General features: G+C 43.8%; 1 protein-coding gene across 1 annotated transcript in view; it reads left to right on the top strand.

The window, feature by feature from the left end:
• Positions 1-23,883, top strand: part of LOC126346953 (uncharacterized) — a 1,435,518-nt gene that overhangs the window by 1,147,276 nt on the left and 264,359 nt on the right. The gene's annotated exons all lie outside the window — the stretch shown is intronic.

Here is a 23,883-nt window from a genome sequence, read left to right as displayed (position 1 = left end):
GCACGGTGATGTGGAGTGAATACTGCACCCACGTTCGCTTTGTTCACTCGTATTACCACCCTTGCAAGACGACCGAATGTGCAAGCATTTCTTTTATTTGTAACTAACGTTTCCGTCAGTATTTTTGTGTGTATATTATTACGTCTGCGCTCACGAGTTTGTTCGTCAAGAGATCCGTGACCGTCACATAAGCCAGCACCGGACTACGTTTTCAAATAGTTCACAGCGTAACAAACACAGCAGTTGGAAAACTAACTCGGCATTAGAGTGCAAGTTTTGTAAGACATCCGTGCAATAGACAACACTGAAATGAACTCTTTCCCGACGCCATAGGCTTTTCACACTAACGCCTATGAAATACGCGTCACACACAATACCTTTCAGCATTACGCAATTCTCTCGTCGTCTGAACCAAGTGTCAAACGATTTTACTTCATGAGTGACGACATACAAGAACTTTCGCAGTCTTCTATGCCAAGATATGTGAAACTTCAACAAATGGTTATTTGTTTCCATAACACTACTGTAATGGACAAATGCAGGTATTGAACCCTGTAATGTTCAACTACAGCATTAGAAGTGTTCTGTTTGACACAGCCACGTCGATCAAATATCTAGGCGTAACGTTGCATAGCGACATTAAATAGAACTAGCACGTAAGGCTGGTTGTAAGGATGGCGAATACTAGGAGAGTATGGTTCATTTGTAAGCTTGTGGGACCCATACTTAACTACTTCTTGGGTGTTTGGAATCCCTAGAAAATTAGATTAAAGGAAAGCTTCGAAGCAATTCTGAGGCGTTCTGATAGATTTGTTACCGAATAGTCCGATCAACACGCGAGTAGTACAAAATGCTCTGTGAAATAAAATGGGGATTTTTGGAGCGAAGACAGTGTTCTCTTCCCGAAGCACCAGTGAGAAAGTTTAGAGACCGACTGCAGATCGTGATCAGCCAGAACATTATGACCAACCACCTAGTAGCCGGTATGTCGACCTTTGACATGAATAACAGCGGCGACGCGTCGTGGCATGGAAGCAATGAACCCTTCATATGTCGCTGGAGGAAGTTGGCATCGCATCTGCACACACACGTAATCTAATTCCCGTAAATTCCGGTGTGGGGGGCGTTGACTTCTGACACCACATTGTCACATCCCAGATGTGTTCGATCGGTTTCAGATTTGGCGAGTTGAAGGGCCAACACGGCAATTGTAAGTCGCTAGTTCAAATGGCTCTGAGCACTATGGGACTTAACTTCTGAGGTCATCAGTCCCCTAGAACTTAGAACTACTTAACCTAACTAACCTAAGGACATCACAGACACCCATGGCCGGCAGAGGTGGCCGAGCGGTTCTAGGCGCTGCAGTTTGGAACCGCGCGACCGCTACGGTCGCAGGTTCGAATCCTGCCTCGGGCATGGGTGTGTGTGATGTCCTTAGGTTAGTTAGGTTTAAGTAGTTCTAAGTTCTAGGGGACTGATGGCCTCAGAAGTTAAGTCCCATAGTACTCAGCCATTTGAACCATTTTTGAACACATCCATGCCCGAGGCAGGATTCGAACCTGCGACCGTAGAAGTCGCGCGGTTCCAGGCTGTAGCGCCTAGAAGCGCTCGGCCACCCCGGCCGGCAACTCTCTAGTCTCTCGCTCTAACAACTCCGCCACACTCCTGACATTGAGACATGATCGTCCATTAAACGGTGTACGTGGCCTGCAACCTCTGTACGATGCTCCTTGGCAGCACACATAGACGCACACATACGTCCGCAGCTCGTGTTCTCGCGGTCGCGTTCTCACTTCCCGAGCACGGGGTCCTGCGTTCGATTCCCGGCGGGGTCAGGTATTTTCACCTGCCTCGAGATGACTGGTTGTTTGTGTTGTTCTCATCATTTCATCATCATTCACGAATGTGGCGAGTTTGGACTGAGCAAAGGTTGGGAATATGTTCGGGCGCTGATAACCGCGCAGTTGAGCACCCCACAAACCAAACATCGTCATCGTAGACCCCCACGTGAATGTTCCCCAGACCATAATGGAACCGCAGCCAACTTGCCTCCAACTCGCAGTACAGGTGTCACAGAACTGTTCCGCTGGAAGACGACGGATTCGAGCTCTCTCATCGGCATTATGAAGACGGTATCGGTATTCACCAGGCCATGCAACGCTCTGCCACTGCACCAATGTCCGGTGCCGATGGTCACGTGCTCATTTCATTCGTAGTTGCCGATGTAGTGGTGTTAACATTGGCACATGGATGGATCGTCGGCTGTGGATGCCCAGCCTTAGAAGTGTTCGCTGCGTTGCCCAGCATTGAAGTCTGATGTTAGTTCCGCCAGAGTTCGTCGCCTGTCCTGTTTCACCAGTCTGTCCAGCCTACGACGTCCGAAATCTGTAATAAGGGCGTGGCTTCACCTTGATTTCGCCACGTGTTGAAGACACTCACCATAGCACTCCTCAAACATCTGACGAGTCGTGCAGTTACCGAAATACTCGTGCCGAGCTTCCGGGCCATCACAATCTGCCATCGGTCAAACTCAGATGTCCGCCGTAGAATGCGGCAAGCACGCTCACTGATATTACATGCACTGTGCCTGTGTCTGACAAGCAGTCATTCCTTGTCAGGTGACGCTGCTACAGCCTGGACGGGTTTGTATCGATGATAGGTTGGTGGTCATAATGTACTACCTGATCGGTGTACATGTCGCATTAAGTATCGCGAAGACAAGTGAAATCAGAGCTCCTACGGAAGCATATAGATAGAGGTTTGCGCGGATGCGGATATCCGCGGTATTTGTTACTTGGCGGATAAAATCGCGACACGCGCGGATATCCGCGGGTTACCTGAGGATAATGAGCAAGGCATCTGCCCAGTACGTATGTTGCAATGTTAGTTGAAAACTTCAAGTCTGTTGACATTCTTGGAAACTTGCAGGGCCCGGGTAGAGCGGATGTCTGTTGTCCTCAGCCCCTGGCTACGACCGAAGTAGCTGTACCCAAGAGACCTGCGCCTAATCCGTTTCCGCGACCGTGTCTTTTGTGTGGCCTGTGAAGTGCTCTCTGGGTGGCAAACCTGCCCACTGTCTACCACACAGGTGCCCGTTGCAATTTTCCGCTGCCTTCAGTTAGTGCTTTGTAGTGACCGAGTGACAACGTGCGTCGTAGCAAATATCAGTTAAGAGTTCTTTCTTCTTTGCATTTGCACCTAATTTCCTCAGTTATTTGTTCGACATATTGGAATCTTCATCTTCCCCTACAGTTTTTATCCTCTACTGCTCCCTCTAGAACTATGGGAGGTATTTCCTGATATCTTAATACATGTTTTCCCATCCTGTCACTTCTTCGTAAACTTCGTTTTCCACATGTTCCTCTTATCGTTGATGCTGTGGGGCACCTCGTCCTTTCTTATCAGTCCACCAATTTTTGATATCCTTCTATAGCAGTACATCTCGAACGCTTAGGTTATCTCCTTCTCTGATTTTCTCACAATCTGTGATTCACTATCGTACAATGCTACGCTCCATCGTCAAAAATTTCTTCTCTACATATGTTTCTTTTTGATTTGACTGCCCTTATAGTAGACTTCTTTCGGTCGGGAAAACCCTCATTGCCTGTGCTACTCATTGCGTCGTCTGCAATGTGTTGTTTTGCTCCCGAGGTAACAGAATTCTCTCAGTTTATCTACTTCGTAGTCACAAATTTTAGTTAATTTATCGCAAACCAAATTTCTGTTACTCTTTAATTGCTTCTGTCTTTCTTCGGTTTTCTCTCAGTCCCTTGCAAATGCGGTCCAGTGTACATAATACACTACTGGCCATTAAAATTGCTACACAACGAACATGACGTGTTACAGACGCGAAATTTAACCGACAGGAAGAAGATGCTGTGATATGCAAATGATTAGCTTTTCAGAGCATACACAAGGTTGGCGCCGGTGGCGACACCTACAAAGTGCAGACATGAGGAAAGTTTCCAACGGATTTCTCATACACAAACAGCAGTTGACCGGCGTTGCCTTGTGAAACGTTGTTGTGATGCCTCGTGTAAGGAGGTTAAATGCCTACCATCACGTTTCCGACTTTGATAAAGGTCGGAATGTAACCTATTGCGATTGCGGTTTATCGTATCGCGACGTTACAGCTCTTGTTGGTCGCGATCCAATGACTGTTAGCAGAATATGGAATCGGTGGGTTCAGGAGGGTAATACGGAACGACGTGCTGGATCCCAACGGCCTCGTAGCACTAGCAGTCGAGATGACAGGCATCTTATCCGCATAGCTGTAACGGATCGTGCAGCCACGTCTCGATCCCTGAGTCAACAGATGGGGACGTTTGCAAGACAACGACCATCTGCACGAACAGTTCGACGACTTTTGCAGCAGCATGGACTATCTCGGAGACCATGGTTGCGGTCGCCCTTGACGCTGCATCCCAGACAGGAGCGCCTGCGATGGTGTACTCAACGATGAACCTGGTTGCACGAATGGGAAAACGTCATTTTTTCGGATGAATCCAGGTTCTGTTTACAGCATCGTGATGGTCGCGTACGTGTTTGGCGACATCGCGGTGAACGCACATTGGAAGCGTGTATTCGTCATCGCCATACTGGCGTATCACCCGGCATGATTTTATTGGGTGACATTGGTTACACATCTCTGTCACCTCTTGTTCGCATTTACGGCTCTTTGAACAGTGGACGTTACAGTCCAGATGTGTTACGACCCGTGGCTCTACCCTTCATTCGATCCCTGCGAAACCCTACATTTCAGCAGGATAATGCACGACCGTATGTTGCAGGTCCTGTACGGTCCTTTCTGGATACAGAAAATGTTCGACTGCTGCCTTGGCCAGCACATTCTCCAGATCTATCACCAACTGAAAACGTGTGGTCAATGGTGGCCGAGCAATTGGCTCGTCACAATACGCCAGTCACTACTGTTGATGAACTGTGGTATCGTGTTGAAGCTGCATGGGCAGCTGTACCTGAATACGCCATCCAAGCTCTGTTTGACTCAATGCCCAGACGTATCAAGGCCGTTATTACAGCCAGGGGTGGTTGTTCTGGGTACTGATGTCTCAGGATCTATGCACCCAACTTGCTTGAAAATGTAATCACATGTCAGTTTTAGTGTAATATATTTGTCTAATGTATACCCGTTTATCATCTGCATTTCTTCATGGTGTAGCAATTTTAATGGCCAGTAGAGTAGTTACAAAAAGGTTGCATTAACACCCAGCCAAGAAACACAAGACCAATTACCTCAGGGAATTCGTTTCTGCGTTAGTACGGTTTTATCATTCCATTCAGGAGGTCCTGCACTTCATCCTCAATTTCGCTGAGGATATAATGTCATCCGTGACTCTTCTTATCGATATCTTGTCATATTTTAAATCCCGCTCCTGAGCCTATCTTTTGGGTTCAAATGGCTCTGAGCACTATAGGACTCAACATCTGAGGTCATCAGTCCCCTAGAACTTAGAACTACTTGAACCTAACTATCCTTAGGATATCACACACATCCATGACCGAGGCAGGATTCGAACCTGCGGCCGTAGCGGTCGCGCGGTTCCAGACTGAAGCGCGTAGAACCGCTCGGTCACACAGGCCGGCCGAACCTTTCTTTTATTCCGTCTTTGATTCTCTGATCAGCGGGGGTGACAGACTACAATCCAGTCTCACATCCTTTTTTTTTTGACTATTTTAACTGAGCACTTTGTTCTTGGTCTTTCATCCTTATTTTTTCTTTACTAGCCATCATTTGTTCATTGCGCCAGACCAACGCAAGGCCATAAGAGCTGGGAGTATGTGTTCACTAATGCTTGAAAACAGCCATCGGCTAATCAGCTAATAAGCCCGCGCGGCGGCGTTGAGTCGTGACTGGCAGCACGGGGCCCTAAATCTCACAGAGGCTCCGCCTTCACAGCCTGTCACGGCGGCCGGCTGCTGGAGCGAGACAGGCGTCAGCTGTAGCCCGCGCGACCGCACGCGAGTTGTAATGTGTTACAGGCGCGGCCCCCTCTGATCCTCGCCGCGCGCAGACGTACAGCCTGTCTGCGCCGCCAGTGTAACTTACTGTTCCCTTTTTGTCTCCGTCCAATCGCAAAGCGCCGCAAGCGTGACCTGTCTGGAGTTCACCTCCCTCTCCCTCCCTCTCTCTCTCTCTCTCTCTCTCTCTCTCTCTCTCTCTCTGTCTCTCTCTTCCAGCAGCACCACTTCCCTTGCGTACCTTATAATCAGGAAGAAAATTTGGCGAAATTCCAGCAGAAATATATTTAAATTCACTTCCCCCCTCTCCCTCCATTCTGCCATCTTTGCCCTTTCGATTCAGCAGTTAAGACCGCAGACAGCTTCAACAGCGAACGGGTAAAAAATCCTTTCATATAAGTTCCACATAAATGAAATAGTCTTTTTCTTGTGGTATATTTATGCTTCGCAATTAATAATATTAAGTCCGATCGTCGTATCCACCTAAAACATCTTGACCGTTTCCATGTTGCGTCAATCGAATATTCGTAAATTTTCCGAAGTACACAGGTGGGCTTCAGTTATTACATTACTACTTGAAACACTAACTAATACAATCTTTCAGTTAGTAAAATAATACTATATTCTTCTGTTCGATGCACATACAAAATACATACTCTTCACTTATTCACATCACCGAAAATGGCGGCCTACAGGAAAAATATTTTATTTTTTTTACATCTGAAAATCAAAATTACATGATGGTTGGCACAGGTCCTACGCTGGGCTACCGCTCCACTTTTCCTCTTTACCTCTAAAGAAATCGTAAACATAAAAGGAATGCAAAAGGTTCATCAAACTGCGAAAACCGCGTTCGAGACCCCGCTGCCCAGTCGCACAATGCAAACATGCGAGACAGATTTCCTGGGGTGCAGATAGCGCAGTGCCGCAGCGGGCTCCGCCTGCGAGAAACGCTTGCGTGCTTCTGGAGGAGCCTGTCCCGCACGTCGCAGCGGTTTACTTGGCCGGAGGAGTGGGGGTGGTGGAACTGGGCAGTAGCGAGGCGACAGCTTCTCTGTTTTTTTTCGCGCGCGCTCACTGGCAACAACAGAGTTGTTATAGAAACAATCTCCAGAAATGTCGGCCGACCGCTTATGTGCCTCACAGGAAGAGCAATTTATCGAAATGGTTTCCGAAGAGGAAATTTTGTGGAATATGGCCGACGCCGAGTGCAAAAATCAAATGAAGAAAGACTTAATTTGGGCAGAAACGGGAAGAAAAATGAATAAAACAAGTAAGCAGAAATGTCTTTAATTATGTCCAACGTAATACATTCTGCCACTCGGTTACAGGAATTATTTCTCAGTTTGTCTTCAATTAACGAAAGATCGTCGAGCAAATGTTTTATAACGAAAATTTTATCTGCTTCTTGTTCTTCACAATCCAAGAACTTTCGTCTCACTGCTTCGCGCTTCCTGAGTACTCGTCCCAATAACATACAGTCCTCCTCCCCTTTCCTAACTACCGTGTACTTTCGGAGTGTCAAAGTTAACATTTTTTTAGCTCGAGCAGTGCGCTGCATGTTTGGTCTTCACTGCTTCCGCTGCTACTGTTGCGCTGCACTAGCCCGAGTAAAGCAGAGGGCAGGAAATGGCGTCGCGCCCATGAACTGCACGAAACTGCTCTCGTCTAGGAGAAATTATGGCGCCTACCGACTTGCAACAGACTTAAAAAATATTTCAGACATTTCCGAAAGTTTTTTTCACTTTCACACCCCACCCCCACGAAAAATGTGATGGGAAAAAGTTCGTCGCTTACTACATTTTGCACATTGGTTTGGTAAATGTTCCGCGTCAGATGTTACATTTTAATTTATTACTTCACTATTATCGACTCTGCTGGCCAGAACTTTTGAAAACGTTATCGACAAAATAACTATAAAGTTATGTTGTTGTACGACACTCAGTTTAGGAGATACGGCTTGATAAACATCGAATAGCGCAAGAAATAAACTTTTCTTAAAATCTTAAATATTTATCTATTTCAATAGCACAATATTGTCATTGAGCTGAAAAAAAGGTATCAGGAGGCAGTTCTCCTATCACTCTACCAGGTGCAGTTGCCAGATACTAAAAAAAAAATAAATCATTTTTTAGGTTCTGACGCGCCTGGGAAAACGTTTCACGCAGCACTGTGCGACCCGCATCGCACAGCGGAAGACGCAACCGTATTCCTCAGCGCGCTGCGACAAATTCCCGCAGCTAGGAAAACGTAGCTTAACGCAGCTGTCTGCTGACATCACGAACCGAAATGGCTCTGAGCGCTATGGGACTTAACATCTGAGGTCATCAGTCCCCTAGAACATAGAACTACTTAAACCTAACTGACCTAAGGACATCACACACATCCATGCCCGAGGCAGGATTCGAACCTGCGGCCGTAGCGAGCGCGCGGTTCCAGACTGAAGCGCCTAGAACCGCTCGGCCACCCTGGCCGGCCATTACGAACCGACTGTTGCGTGGATACGTATTAGCAGTGTGGATTGCTTAGCTTCTTTAAATTTGAAACTAGTGCCTAAATCTATATAACCTGTGGTGATGTTCAAGCATTAGAAGACGGAAGTTTAGGCACCGAAATATGCCTCGACCATGGTCTAATGCCTATTGAAAAGATCATCAAGTGCATAAGTAACCGATCTTGAAAGTCTGCATTGTATGATCAGTACTGCCAGCTGTGGTGTCCTTTCACCATCGAAATTTCGATGGTAGGCAATGAGTACCTTGCAACAGCACTTTGTAAATTTCGCAGGTGAAGCAAAAACGGTTTCTTAAAACAACAATATAAAGTGATACAGAAAGTTACTACGTGTGTAACTGTATTGTAGAAGCGTAGTTATTGACAGATTACAGAAATCCGTGCACTTTCAACTCTCTTTGATTATGGGCTTACTGGTAGAGTTTTTACGTACAGGTGGAGTGACGGAGTTTTCATTGCCTATCATCGATGCAGCTCTGTTGTTGAAGCAATATTTTCGCTGTTGACGCAAACGAATTACAGCACCACATTCAACTCTAACAATGGACTGCGCAGTTTTGCTTTGGCCCTTGTTGCGGGGTGCTACGGGTGCGGAGATATCAGTGTGTACCAAGCGAGACTCTCCAGTCTGTGACTGCAGCGAGATGGTATAGGCGGTGCTAACATTGCCTTGTACCGGATCCCTGCACGAACTGTACCAAGCTGACGCTAAAGCATTTGAGTCGTTTGAAGACCTGCACATTGATCTATGATTTTTTCTTTTATTTATTTGTTTAATAGAGTGTTTTCAATTTCTTTCTTTGTATTTTTAAAGGACAGAATATTCGCCGTTGACTGTAGAGATAATTTATTTCGCAATTGGTAAAGATCTTCGGCACGTGTCAAACTTCAAAAATCTTTCGACATGTGTACATGTCATCGTCAGAACTGAGCCTTTTCACTGAAAGAATATAGCAGCGCTGAAAGGGCGCGAAGCTCAGTACGTCTTGAAACGATGTAAACTGCAATTTGTGCCGTCCTTATGATTCCATCACAAATCGTAATAGAGCGACGTTCTTACACAGTTAATATGTGAACTGAGGCAGTTGGCACGAAAATAATTTCACAAGTTAGTAAGAACTTAATATTTGTTTATAATTGATAGTCCACTTGTGATCATCTAAGAGCGACAAACGCTAATAAATACTCGTAGAGGTGTCTGCCTGCTGGCTGGAAATGAGAATCCGAACGCAGCAAAGCCTGAGGATAAAGTTCGTTCTATCTGGCGCTATGCCTCTGGACGTGAATGCCATGTGGCCGCTCCCAGGTTTCCAGACGTATTGTAGCATTCCTGAGGGCTGACTCAGTCGCTGCGTGTGGGAATCGGCATTCAGACCGTTACGGAAACTCCACTAGCCGAGTGTAATTCCTATTTACGTGCATAGTCCGGTGAGACCCGCGGCTGTTTTATTAACCTGCTGCTGTATTTAAACTCTGTATCGTGCTGTCGCTTTGAGCTCCATAAATATTCGTGCCAATAATGCTGCTGTATTTAAACTCTGTATCGTGCTGTCGCTTTGAGCTCCACAGATATTCGTGCCAATAATGGATTAGAAAAGGGCGCAGTGTCTGTCACATGTGACTCTGCCTCGCCGCCGAGAGGAGATGAGCGGATGGGAGCGAGCAGTTATATTTGGGCGAGTACTTAGAAGGGTTTCTCCATAAACCGTTGTTCCGAATGACCAAAAATATTTTTAATTTGCTGACATTTGCTAGAAACAATACAAGACTGTGAGACTACCTAAATTTTACGTATGCAGCTACTATATACAAGGACTATAATCGAATTAAGTATTCCAACAATTTGCTGTGGGCTGACTGCCGATCTTGCAAACTCCCGAGATGCTCCACGAAATTGTTATTTACCCCTTCCAGCCAGTCCGTATGAAGTGCAGAATGTATGCTTTTTTGTTCGGGCATTTCTGCTTATACTTGTAGCACTTCTGTAACGTGTTACTTCTGGTTGTACTTTCAGATAAAGTGTCTCTGCCGCGAATGTTGGAAAGCACCGGCAGTCATTGGAAAATTACCCGCTCTTAAAATTAGCCTAGTCGGCTCCGACCGCCTTCGACATAGGTGGACTAGGGAAAGACTAACTCATCATCTTCAGGTTGAACAAAGAACCCCTCCCCTCTTCAACCGGAAACTGGCCAAAGCGGATAGCGTTTCCGCAAAACAACCTACCTCTACAGGAGAACACCTATTTTCATCACCACAAAATTTTATTTATCTTTGCCGTAAAATATTAGAAATCACCACCATAAATAGAAATTTTACAAACTGGCACCGCAGTATATTGCTTCCTCAGTGAGACACTTGTTCTGTAGTGGGATAGCCTGGAATCGATGTGCAATTGTTTTTACGTGCTCCAGTAACGATAACTCACCAAGTTGATATTTGTCCCACAATTCAGTAGCAACACGATTTTCTCGGTCGCGGCTATTTATTTGGCACCATTAGTAGTACTGATTTCATCTGTTGATTTATTGGCCAATAAATTATGGGGAAATTCAGCATTTTCACTTGCACAGTTTTCACATACGCAGTCTAGAAAAACATTTAACTAATTGTGACTGGAAAGTCTATGCAAGTCGACGAACGCATCCCCAAATGTGCTCGAAGGTAGAAATCTTAAACCTAACATTTATATCAGAAACTTTCTGGCTTCTGATTGAAAATTGGTATACTCAGAACGTAGTCCAAGGCTATCTTTCGATTCCATGCCACCTATGTGAAAACTGTAGCCTTTGATGTTACAGCTTTGAAACACTTTCGGTGCAAATTCAGGACTGAAACTTTCATTGCACAAACAACTACACAGAAATTGCAGATTTTGATCACAAATGAAAAATACTATATACCTTCGAGGTCTACGCAGTAGGACTTTTCGACTCTAATTGTTAAAAATGTAAACTGTTTTGACTACTGTAATGCCTCCTATGCCGTACGACTGAGCATCTGTTTCCTACGGGCTCTGTACAGTGATAAACGAAAATTTTGTCTCTTTTTTTTTATACAGGGTGTTACAAAAAGGTACGGCCAAACTTTCAGGAAACATTCCTCACACACAAAGAAAGAAAATATGTTATTTGGACATGTGTCCGGAAACGCTTACTTTCCATGTTATAGCTCATTTTATTACTTCTCTTCAAATCACATTAATCATGGAGTGGAAACACACATCAACAGAACGTACCAGCGTGACTTCAAACACTTTGTTACAGGAAATGTTGAAAATGTCCTCCGTTAGCGAGGATACATGCATCCATCCTCTGTCGCATGGAATCACTGATGCGCTGATGCAGCCCTGGATAATGCCGTATTGTATCACAGCCGTCCACAATACGAGCACGAAGAGTCTCTACATTTGGTACCGGGGTTGCGTAGACAAGAGCTTTCAAATGCCCTCACAAATGAAAGTCAAGAGGGTTGAGGTCAGGAGAGCGTGGAGGCTACAGAATTGGTCCGCCTCTACCAATGCGTCAGTCACAGAATCTGTTGTTGAGAAGCGTACGAACACTTCGACTGAAATGTGCAGGAGCTCCATCGTGCATGAACCACATGTTGTGTCGTACTTGTAAAGGCACATGATCTAGCAGCACAGGTAGAGTATCCCGTATGAAATCATGATAACGTGCTCCATTGAGCGTAGTTGGAAGAACTTGGTGCCCAAACTAAAATGAGCTCTAACATGGAAATTAAGCGTTTCCGTACACATGTCCACATAACATCTTTTCTTTATTTGTGTGTGAGGAATGTTTCCTGAAAGTTTGGCCGTACCTTTTTGTAACACTCTGTATATTTAATTCTTAGCTGAACCAGATATTTCTGCTCTTATCATTCTACTAGCTTTTGAAGCTAGTTCTTCACACGTTTTTCTTTTGCAATTATTCAGCATAACATGTGATTCAATAACCCTAGTATTTTTGTTTTCATGATCATGGGTCTCTCTGAAACACATCATTTCACCGAGCGAGGTGGCGCAGTGGTTACCACACTGGACTTCTGGAGGACGACGGTTCAATCCCGCGTTCGGCCATCCTGATTTAGGTTTTCCGTGATTTCCCTAAATCACTCCTGGCAAATGCCGGGATGGTTCCTTTGAAAGGGCACGGCCGACATCCTTCCCCGTCCTTCCCTAATCCGATGAGACCGATAACCTCGCTGTTTGTTCTCTTCCCCCCAAACAGTCCAATCCAATCCAAATACACCATTGCACTCATTTCCGCATAGAATGTTGCGACAATTCTTCTAAGTGCACCTCCACGAAATGTTACCCGTCCTCATTTTAAGCTGCTTTCTGTATTTAAAGTTGTCTTAGTAATACAATCCACTCGACGATTTGTAATAGTTTTTCTGCAGTTAATTCTTTAAATGGTTAAAGTGTCAAGAAAAAGACAAATGCACTTCAATGTCATTGTCGAGAATTCGTTCCCGGTAGCTACGTAAATCAGTAACTTCCGACTGTGTACATAGAGACACAATATACAGCCTTCTACCTCGCGTATTCCCATCTACAGTAACTTTCGACTGTGGCCTCGGTGTCAATACACAACCTTCAATCTAGTGCCGTTTATAAGCAGCAATAGTTACGTTTTCAGCATCGGGGCGAATAAAGGCGCAGTTGCAAAAATTAAATAGTATGTAATTAGGAATTTAATTTAGCGACATTGAAAAGTATTTTTTGCGGTAATGAAAATCAATTTTTGCGGAATTTATTTTGCCGTTTTGCGCATTTGGTGTCTAGCCATAGCGAATAGGGCTAGCACTCTAGGACGACTAGGAAATACGTTACATATTCTAGGTTTGAGCCAAAGTCTGACACGCACTTTTAATCTGCCAGAAGATTTGAGATGTGCGTGTACTCCACTACAGAGTGAAAATTCATTCTGGTGGGGTGTTTATTGTATGTTTTTGAAATAATATCGTGCGTTGGACCACAAAGACTTACTTCGAAGTATCGCGCGAGCTACTCGCTTTCGTTTGTCAGGATATGTTTTGCAACCTCCACGCTAGTATTTAAGTGAGAGAGTTGTGATCGTCAACGGAGAAAAGAGTGGGGCGAGTCGTTAGTACACGGCCGTTGAAGCTAAGGATGGGGCGTTTTGTTTCCGCAGTAATAGCAGACCCTTAGGATAATATAGCACAGACGCTTTCCTGTGCTACTGGTCATTCTCCGTGAAGCAGCATGAGTCAGATCGGGAGGTAAGGTCACGGACTGCCGCGGGGAATACTAACCGGACGAACAGTAGCTGGACACCGCTAGGCTGCGACTTGGCAGAGGGCGTCCGTGAAGGGAGTGCGTCAGCACAGCGGGTCCCTCTTGTTTGTGTGTGTCACGGCCGGCGACTGGCCGCTTGCCGCCAAGGTCCCCCCACCGCCTGACTCAGCTCGCTTCGCTGCTTACTGAGGGTCATCTACCTCGAAACTGTAGCCAATGGCTACATGCTGACTGCGCGGCGCTTTTCAAAAGCTATTTCCTAGAATATCGGCATGTGATTGGCCCCTCCACGAGGTATAGCACAGCAATAAAGGAGAAACTAAGCCTATTCAACAACATCCGACGACTCGCTAATGACTTCATAGCGAGCCCCAAAATGCAACACAAATATGCAGTCAGAATGATGGCCAGTCAGATCACCCGTCCCCATGATGCGAAAACATAAACAAACAAACAAACATCAAAAACAAAATCGTATAAATTCGTAGTAATTGATATTAAAACTACGGGGATAACCGCGGGAAACTAAGTGTTTTGGGCGGAGATTAACAAATCTAAAGTAACAACAACGAAATAAAAAAAATACACAGAAGAAACAAGCAGAGAAATACAACGTGACTATTGATGTCTAAACTCAAAATTATTGCGAATCGCCGACCGGTGTGGCCTTGCGGTTCTAGGCGCGTCAGTCTGGAACCGCGTTACCGCTACGGTCGCAGGTTCGAATCCTGCCTCGGGCATGGATGTGTATGATGTCCTTAGGTTAGTTAGGTTTAATTAGTTCTAAGTTCTAGGGGACTGATGACCACAGATGTTGAGTCCCATAGTGCTCAGAGCCATTTGAACCATTATTGCGAATCAACTACAACATGACAGTTACGTATTGGGGAGGGGGGTTTGAATGGAAGAGATAGTAACAGGGATAAATTTGTCAGGAAACTCGGAGAAGATTATTGAAAATTATTGGTAATTGTTTAACAAAGCATTACAAGAATTTTTAGTCAAAGTATAGATAGATAACCATGTTAAAATTACTGAGGAAAATTGCAACGGTGGCAACAGTATGCGCAGAAGGCGATCACAGAAACAGAAAGCAGTGCAGTTTATATTACAATCGTTGTTTGCGGAGGTTGCGCAAAAGGCATTTAGAGAATAACACACTTATAAAATTTCTAGTCAAAGTGCATCCATAAAAACAACACAGTTTAACAAACACGGAAGCAAATTAAAAGAAAACGCAACGACTAGTCAGCTGAAGGTTCTTAATTAAACGGAAGGCACTGTTACTGAATTACAGTTGTGCAAGTAATACTATTTTTTTTTTAAATTGACATGCAAGGCAGTTTCGCTGATTCGCGAGGTTATTCAAACTGCGCTGAAGACAACTTGCACCGTTAAGAAATGTTATGAAATATAAGGAATAAAACAAAAATACTAAAGATGCCAAAACAACAATAATAAAGCTGGTGAAATGCCAACTTTCAGTGAGCTGAATATTAAGTGTCTTACATAAACAAGGACAACTGTAAAATTAATTTTATTTCAACTGCAAACATATTCAAAATTCAGTCACCACAGATTGCTTCCGCTTACTGGTGAAAATTCGAAATAGACAATTAACTGCGTGACTCCCAGCCAATAGCCTTTCACGACCTTATACGCTCTAGAAACATCGGGTTAAATGATGTTCAGTGACCGGCAAACAAGGCCCTCGAAACAACAACTCCAGACAACAGTGACAATTATCACAACAGATAAAGGACATAAACATACGATTAAAATATAGACCTTTAAACTCTATAGAATTAAGACGGAAAATCCGAGGAATCTCATATATCTAGCTACTGCACATTAAGTCTTATTAACTCGACCCAGAAGGAAGTAGTACTATCGTTATAGCCGAACTGCAGTATTATCTTTCTTGTTTTGCGACTTATCCACTCGATAATGAAGGTGAATCATCTATTATTCCGATGACGGCAATTACAAATGTTTACAAGCGGATCATTACCGGTCAGCCTCGTTAAGCACCTTCGACAGTACGGAGAGTATAAAATTCACAAATTGCTCAGCTTGCAGCCTTTTCTCGGCGACGACCAGCGTACATTCGTGACAGAAGTTGACCAACATCCAGGCTGTCTTCCTTTCTGAGAGACCACTTCATATACCCATTGCCACTTGAGTATCAACAGTAACGTAGAAGCAAGTCCGCAGCGCTGCCTCACACACAATTCTTAGCCAAGCCGACGACGATCTTGTGACCAGATAGCAGCCACAACAAAAAGTAAACATAGTCACTGCCGTCGATAACATTCCTCTCCTCGCATGCCGAACCACCTCTAGAAATAGGCGGAGCTTAGTAATCATCTATAAGCGCACTCGCACGGATCATTTACTTTATTCTGCGATGACACCCAACTTTTACCAATGTTTAATAGTTGACTCCTGATCCTCTGCCTTCCGCCGCTACAAACGACCATGTCACTGAAAGATACATTTAGCAAAAATTACAGCGCAAGAACAGGAACAAGTAAAATAAAGGACTGAAACACTGTAATAAAACAAATAAATAAAACTAATGATTAATAGATTAACATCAATATCTCTCAAAGCAAGTACTGTAGTAAGCCTGGAAATAATTTTATATTCGAAAGGAAAATGTATTCATAAATGATTCCGCGATCATGTAAATTGCAATCACAGTTTTCGCTCGTTATTAGGACAATCAAAGATAATGTATAATCTCAACGGATGACGTCACCCACAACAACAGTGCTGTCTCACGTACTTCATTTATCCAGAATATAAGTTATTTTACTTTAGTAGATGAAAATCGATCATCGGATCGCGCCATAACTCCCTTATCCATTAGTTCAGTGGTATACCCACTGGAAGAGCCTCTTCGATTTAGATCTTCTCAATAGCCCGACAAAGCGAAGTGTGTGCGCAACGATGGAGACGCTAGTGAACCATACTGTGCCTCGGAGAATATGAATGGGCGACGAAGGAGAACAGTTTTTCCGTACGTATTATCCCCTCCTCGTCAGAGAACTGAGTGAAGATCACAAGCGCAATAGGCCACACGTCGTTTCAGAAGTAAATAACGGGATTCACGCCAGTTCAATAACTTTTCATCAAGATTTGCCAAAACACATCACCAGAACAGTTGCCGTTATCCTAAATTACACCTTCTTTAGTGTTTTAGTGGCATGAAAACTAAAGATACTGTAGGTGGTGATAATATGCCCTTAAAGAGAAAATTGATGGTGGGGTGTCTCTCCCTCGGTGTCACTGAAATGAGCATTTGTGACCTCGAGTCATCTTCTGGTGAATTCGGCCCCGCCTGGTGCAAGTCTTGCTGTCTGACTTCAATTCGGCGACTTGCACGTCGATGAGGATGACACGATGATGAGGGTAACATGCCCACCCAGTCCCGAGCGAAGAAAATCCCCGATCCGAAGGGAAACCAAATCGCGGTTCCGTGATCAGGAGTCACCATCTCTAACCATAAGACCACGAATTGTTGACTTGGGCATCATTTATGAGTGTGTACACGGGTTCACTTTCCCTTTGCGTATCATCCCCTCCCTCGTCATCACGTCCCTCATCACCATCATCATCATTATAAACAACTACTACTACTACCACCACTACTGCAACACCCTACATGCATTCATCAGATGGTCCAACACTATACAGTTAAATATCAGACATGGATGGCGGGGAGTCCACCTAAAATAAGTGCATTTCGGTAATTTCCAAGAAGTATTTTTGTAATGCTCTTCTTTTCTCATTGCTGTAGTGATCACCGTAAACATAAAATGCCCGCAACCAGAGTCGCATTATCGATTTAGGATCGCACGTTCGATATGTATCGTTTGTACCCCGCGACTTCGATAGGCAATCATTCTTGGTAATTACCTTCTTTGCACCTCGTCGGGCTCCTACACTCCCTTCGGCGGAGTATGTACGTACCAGTTACAGTAGGCGTGAGACGGCTGCTTCGTGTGTGTGCCACGGCCAGCTGTGTAATGCGATTTTGTTTCCGTTTCTACGGTAACGCCTCAGTGTTGCGGCAGTTCACGGCGACCAGGGTTTTGAAGTCTATTGCCAAACTGAGCGGAGGACCACGACGAGGTCACCAGCGCCATTGTTTCTATCAAGTTTTCAATTGCATGACGCTCTGTGACGCTTACCTGATTTTTATGTCGCATATTCCCTGGTGCAAACCAATGGACACAGTTTCGATGGACGGTATACACTACACGTCGGATGTTTAACTGTATAGTAATTTTATTTATTTATTTCCTCTCATCTGGTTACAGCCATCAGGCTCTCTCTTACATCGGACCAGTGTTTCACAAATACAATATATTTTTTACTTCGTAGTCAATTAAGAACCAATCTTTAAACATGGAAACAGAAAAGATTGTAACAACTACAGAGGTATCTCTTTAATCAGCGTTGTGGGTAAAATCTTATCAGGTATTGTTGAAAGGAAAGTGCGAGTATTAGTCGAGGACCAATTGGATGAAAAGCAGTGTGGGTTTAGGCCTCTTAGAGGATGTCAGGACCAGATCTTTAGCTTACGGCAAATAATGGAGAAGTGTTATGAGTGGAACAGGGAATTGTATCTATGCTTTGTAGATCTAGAAAAGGCATATGACCGGGTTCCTAGGAGGAAGTTATTGTCTGTTCTACGAGATTGTGAAATAGAAGGCAAACTTTTGCAAGCAATTAAAGGTCTTTACATGGATAGTCTGAGTTGACGGTAAATTGAGTTCATGGTTCAGAGTAGTTTCAGGGGTAAGGCAAGGCTGCAACCTGTCTCCACTGTTGTTCACATTATTTATGGATCATATGTTGAAAACAATATACTGGCTGGGTGAGATTACGATATGTGAACACAAAATAAGCAGTCTTGCATATGCGGATGACTTAGTTGTTTTGGCAGATTCGATTGAAAGTTTGTAAAGTAATATTTCAGAGCTAGATCAGAAATGTAAGGACTATGGTATGAAGATTAGCATCTCCAAAACGAAAGTAATGTCAGTGGGAAAGAAATATAAACGGAATGAGTGCCAAATAGGAGGAACGAAGTTAGAACAGGTGGACGGTTTCAAGTACTTAGGATGCATATTCTCACAGGATGGCAACATAGTGAAAGAACTGGAAGCGAGGTGTAGCAAAGCTAATGCAGTGAGCGCTCAACTACGATCTACTCTCTTCTGCAAGAAGGAAGTCAGTACCAGGACTAAGTTATCTGTGTTCCGTCCAATCTTTCGACCAACTTTGTTGTATGAGAGCGAAAGCTGGGTGGATTAAGGTTACCGTATCAACAAGGTTGAGGTCACGGATACGAAAGTAGCTAGGATGATTGCAGGTACTAGTAGATGGGAACAATGGCAGGAGGGTGTCCACAATGAGGAAATCAAAGAAAAACTGGGAATGAACTCTATAAATGTAGTAGTCATGGCGAACAGGATTAGATGGTGGGGTCATGTTACACGCATGGGAGAAGCAAGGTTACCCAAGAGACTCATGGGTTCAGCAGTAGAGGCTAGGAGGAGTCGGGGCAGACCAAGGAGAAGGTACCTGGATTCGGTTAAGAATTATTTTGAAGTAATAGGTTTAACATCAGAGAGGCACAAATGTTAGCACTGAATAGGGGATCATGGAGGAATTTTATAAGGGGGCTATGCTCCAGACTGAACGCTGAAAGGCATAATCAGTCTTAAATGATGATGATGATGATGAGTCAATTGAGAAATAACGATATGACAAACAGTATTAAATTGATTCGAGTGTCTACAGTGCCAGTGGGGGTAAATAATACTGATTATGAACTAACAAAGTCATACCAGTGCAGTAACTTTCCAGCATCAAGATTTTCCAAAACATTTGACAATGTCTAGAATCAGACCACTAGAGTAGTTGCTTTTATATTGAGTTACACCTCCTCTAGTGTTCTAGTGGCAGTACGTGAACTACCGTTGTTGCTGCTACTGCCACTAATACTGATAATAGAAGTAATAATAATAATAATAATAATAATAATAATAATACAGATATTACAGCAAGCATATTATTAAAGATCCCAATACCACAACAGATAAATGTAGAATTTGCAAACAACAAATAGAAACAGTAGATCACATCACAAGCGGATGTACAATACTAGCAAATACAGAATACCCCAGAAGACATGACTATGTAGAAAAATAATATATCAACAGCTTGCCTTACAACATAAGCTTATAAAACAACACGTTCCCACATACAAGTATGCATCACAAAATGTACTGGAGAATGATGAATACAAATTATACTGGAACAGAACCAGTATAACAGATAAAACAACACCACATAACAAACCTGACATCATACTCACCAATAAAAAAAGAAATTAACACAACTAATCGAAATATCCATACCCAATACAACAAATATACAAAAGAAAACAGGAGAAAAAAGTGAAAAATACATCCAATTTGCTGAGGAAGTCAAGGACATGTGGCATCAGGATAAAGTTGACATTATAGCAAATATACTATCAACTACAGGAGTCATACCACACAATATCCACCAATACATCAATGCAATACAGCTACATCCAAACTTATATATACAACTACAGAAATCCGTAATTATTGATACATGTTCAATTACCCGAAATTTCCTAAATGCAATATAAGATATACCGTACAGTTAAGAGGAAGTCACGCTTGATCAAGGTGCGCGTCACTTTCCATTTTTAACCAGACATAACGTCTGAGAAAATAAAGAAATAATAATAATAATAATAAAGACATTAATGATAGTGACAGATGTAGAAAGGATTTATACGTGTGCAAAACATGTTTTTTTCTCATACAGCGAGTTCTGAGGAAAGTAAACTTAAGGAGACTGCACCAGTTAACAATACTGAGAAAAGAGGAAGATCTGGTTGAGAAGCAGCACGCACAGGCCAACGAGTGCGTGGAGGGCCATTGGTAATCCTTATTGTTGCTTCAGTATATAAGCCATCAATCGTTTTCTGGAGCTCGAGGTGTTATTCGGTTCTAGAATACAACGTGTGAGGTTATTCCAGAGTCGGGTTCCTGCTGCTGAGGAGGACTTCCAGAACGTGGCCGAACGATGTAGTGCCATTTTGCTCTGATGGAATGGGTGTTTCTGCCACGTTGTTCAGACAAGAGCGTTAAGGTGTAGCAGCTTAAATTGTCAATAGAGAAACTAGTAGTGACTATAATTTATCTTTTTCTCACAAATCTTTGGTTGCCTTTTTCTGTATTCGACACGATTTCCGAGGTTAAGGCTAGGCAAGTACTTACGAGCACAAGTTAAATTGCTGCGAGTGAAACGATTAGTAAGTGCGATTATCATGTTGTTTCTTACAGTTACTTGGCTACTTACGTAATTTGGCTAATTTCTTGGGGATGAAATTAGCCATTAACCTAAGTTCATAGGTCAAATAGGCGTGTGTGATACGAGTAGTAACTTTACTGACAATTTTGGTTTTTACAATTAATTTTTTTATGTGGCGTCGCTGAGACGTTTTGTCTATGACATCGGCTGTTCCTCTAGGGCTCCTGTTGTTACTGGCGGCTCACTCTTGAGATGAATGTTTGCTTCCGGTTTTTGAACTGTTAATTTTCATTTCAACTGTGATTGAGATTTTTGTGTATATTTGTTTTCTTTGATTTTATTCTAGAGAAATTTGTATGTGTTATTTTTCTACTAAGTCGTTTTGGGGGGTGCGTTTCGTATCTCTGTCTTCGTACGGGCTATATAGGCCAAGCGAAGAGTTTCGATTCCAACTTTGCAATTTTGTATTTTTTTCGGTTTATTTTAGAGTTATTGATGGGGGCAGTTTTTCGCTTATGTGTTTACTTTTCTTTCGGGAGGAGGGGGGTCTAGAATCGCTGTCTTCGTTCGAGTTATAAAGGTTCAGCGTACGCCGTGATTACACTTGCGTATTCTTTTATATTTTCGTTTGTTTTATTCTGGAGGAATCTCGAATATGTCGTTCTTTTGTGCGGGTGTGTCTGGTACCACTGTCTTCGTTTCAGGTATATAGGTCAACTAAATTATTCGATTCCACTTTTCTATGTGCTGTGTATTTCAGGTCCGCTTACTCTAGATGAAATGGTGCTGTTATTTTTATTTTTGGGTTGCTTTATTATCATTGTCCACCCCGATAGCTGATTGGTCAGCGCTGCGGTCTGTCACCCCAAGGGGCCCGGGTTCGATTACCGGCTGGGTCGGAGATTTTCTCCGCTCAGGGACTGGGTGTTGTGTTGTCCTCATTATCATTCCATCATCACCAGTGGAAGGCAACGGGAACCCACCACTGGAATTAGTTCACTAGACGCTCATGCGGTGGACCTCTCTGACGAGGCTTTCCCCACGACAAGACCTGCCATAAGGCAAAACAAAAAGTTATCATTTTAGCGATGTTAACTTTTTTTTAGTTTGTCTCCGCTCATTCCCACATTTGTCCCGTTAGTTTCATTTTATTAGCTGACTGTAATACTTTTTTTTTTACCATAATGGTATATCTTGTGTTCGCCATCGTGAAGATTGTAAACGGACTGTTGATAAATATTATAAGTGGTTGTCTTAGTAACTCAGGTAATCGATGGATTTTACTCGAAATACACTACTGGCCATTAAAATTGCTACACCAAGAAAAAATGCAGATGATAAACGGGTATTCATTGGACAAATATATTATACTAGAACTGACATGTGATTACATTTCCATGCAATATGGATACCTATCCTCAGAAATCAGTACCCAGAACAACCACCTCTGGCTGTAATAACGGCCTGGATACGCCTGGGCATTGAGTCAAACAGGGATTGGATGGCTTGTACAGGTACAGTTGCCAATGCAGCTTCAACACGATACCACAGCTCATCAAGAGTAGTACCTGGCGTATTGTGACGAGCCAGTTGCTCGGCCACCATTGACCATACATTTTAGTTGGTAAGAGATCTGGAGAATGTGCTGGGCAGGGCATCAGTCGAATATTTTCGGTATCCAGAAAGGCGCGTCGAGCCGTAACACATCTGCAATGTCACGTCCACTGTTCGTTCAACCTGCCGTCAATGCGAACAAGAGGTGACCGAGACGTGTAACCAGTGGCACTCCATATCATCACGCCGGGTGGTACGCCAGTATGGCGATGACGAATACACGTTTCCAACGTGTGTTCACCGCGATGTCACCAAACAGGGATGCGAACATCGTGATGCTGTAAACAGAACCTGGATTCACCCAAAAAATGACGTTTTGCCATTCGTGCACCCAGGTTCGTCGTCGACTACACCATCACAGGCGCTCTTGTCTGTGATGCTGCGTCAAGGGTAGACGCAGCCATGGTCTCCGAGTTGATAGTCCATGCTTCTGCAAACGACGTCGAATTGTTCGTGCAGATGGTTGCCGTCTTGCAAACGTCCCCATCTGTTGGCTCAGGGATCGAGACTGGCTGCACGATCCGTTACAGCCGTGCGGACAGGATGCCTGTCATCACGACTGCTAGTGATACGAGGCCGTTGGGATCCAGCACGGCGTTCCGTATTACCATCCTGAACCCACCGATTCCATATTCTTCTAACACTTATTGGATGTCGACCAACGCGAGCAGAAATGTCGCGATACGATAAACCGCAATCGCGATAGGCTACAATCCGACCTTTATCAAAGTCGGAAACGTTATGGTACGCATTTCTCCTCCTTACACGAGCCATCACAACGACGTTTCACCAGGCAACGCTGGTCAACTGCCGTTTGTGTATGAGAAATCGGTTGGAAACTTTGCTCGTGTCAACAAATTGTAGGTGTCGCCACCGGCGCCAACCTTGTGTGAATGCTCTGAGAAGGTAAGAATTTGTATTGACAGTATCTTCTTCCTGTCGGTTAAATTTCGCATCTATTGCACGTCATCTTCGTAGTGTAGCAATTTTAATGGCCAGTAGTGTATGACGCCACGGGTCAGAGCAGCACAGGTGGAATCGGACCTTGCTCTTTTTCCGCATACCTGGGTTGGGAATTTCTTCCATCCACTAGATTCAAACCACGTACCTCCGACACAGGCGTCCATTAATTGCCCCACGTATGGAGGCGA

Source organism: Schistocerca gregaria, chromosome 1 (assembly GCF_023897955.1).
Source record: "Schistocerca gregaria isolate iqSchGreg1 chromosome 1, iqSchGreg1.2, whole genome shotgun sequence".
NCBI lineage: Eukaryota > Metazoa > Arthropoda > Insecta > Orthoptera > Acrididae > Schistocerca > Schistocerca gregaria.
The sequence above is the reverse complement of the archived record's forward strand: the minus strand, read 5'-3'. Positions and strand labels throughout refer to the sequence as shown.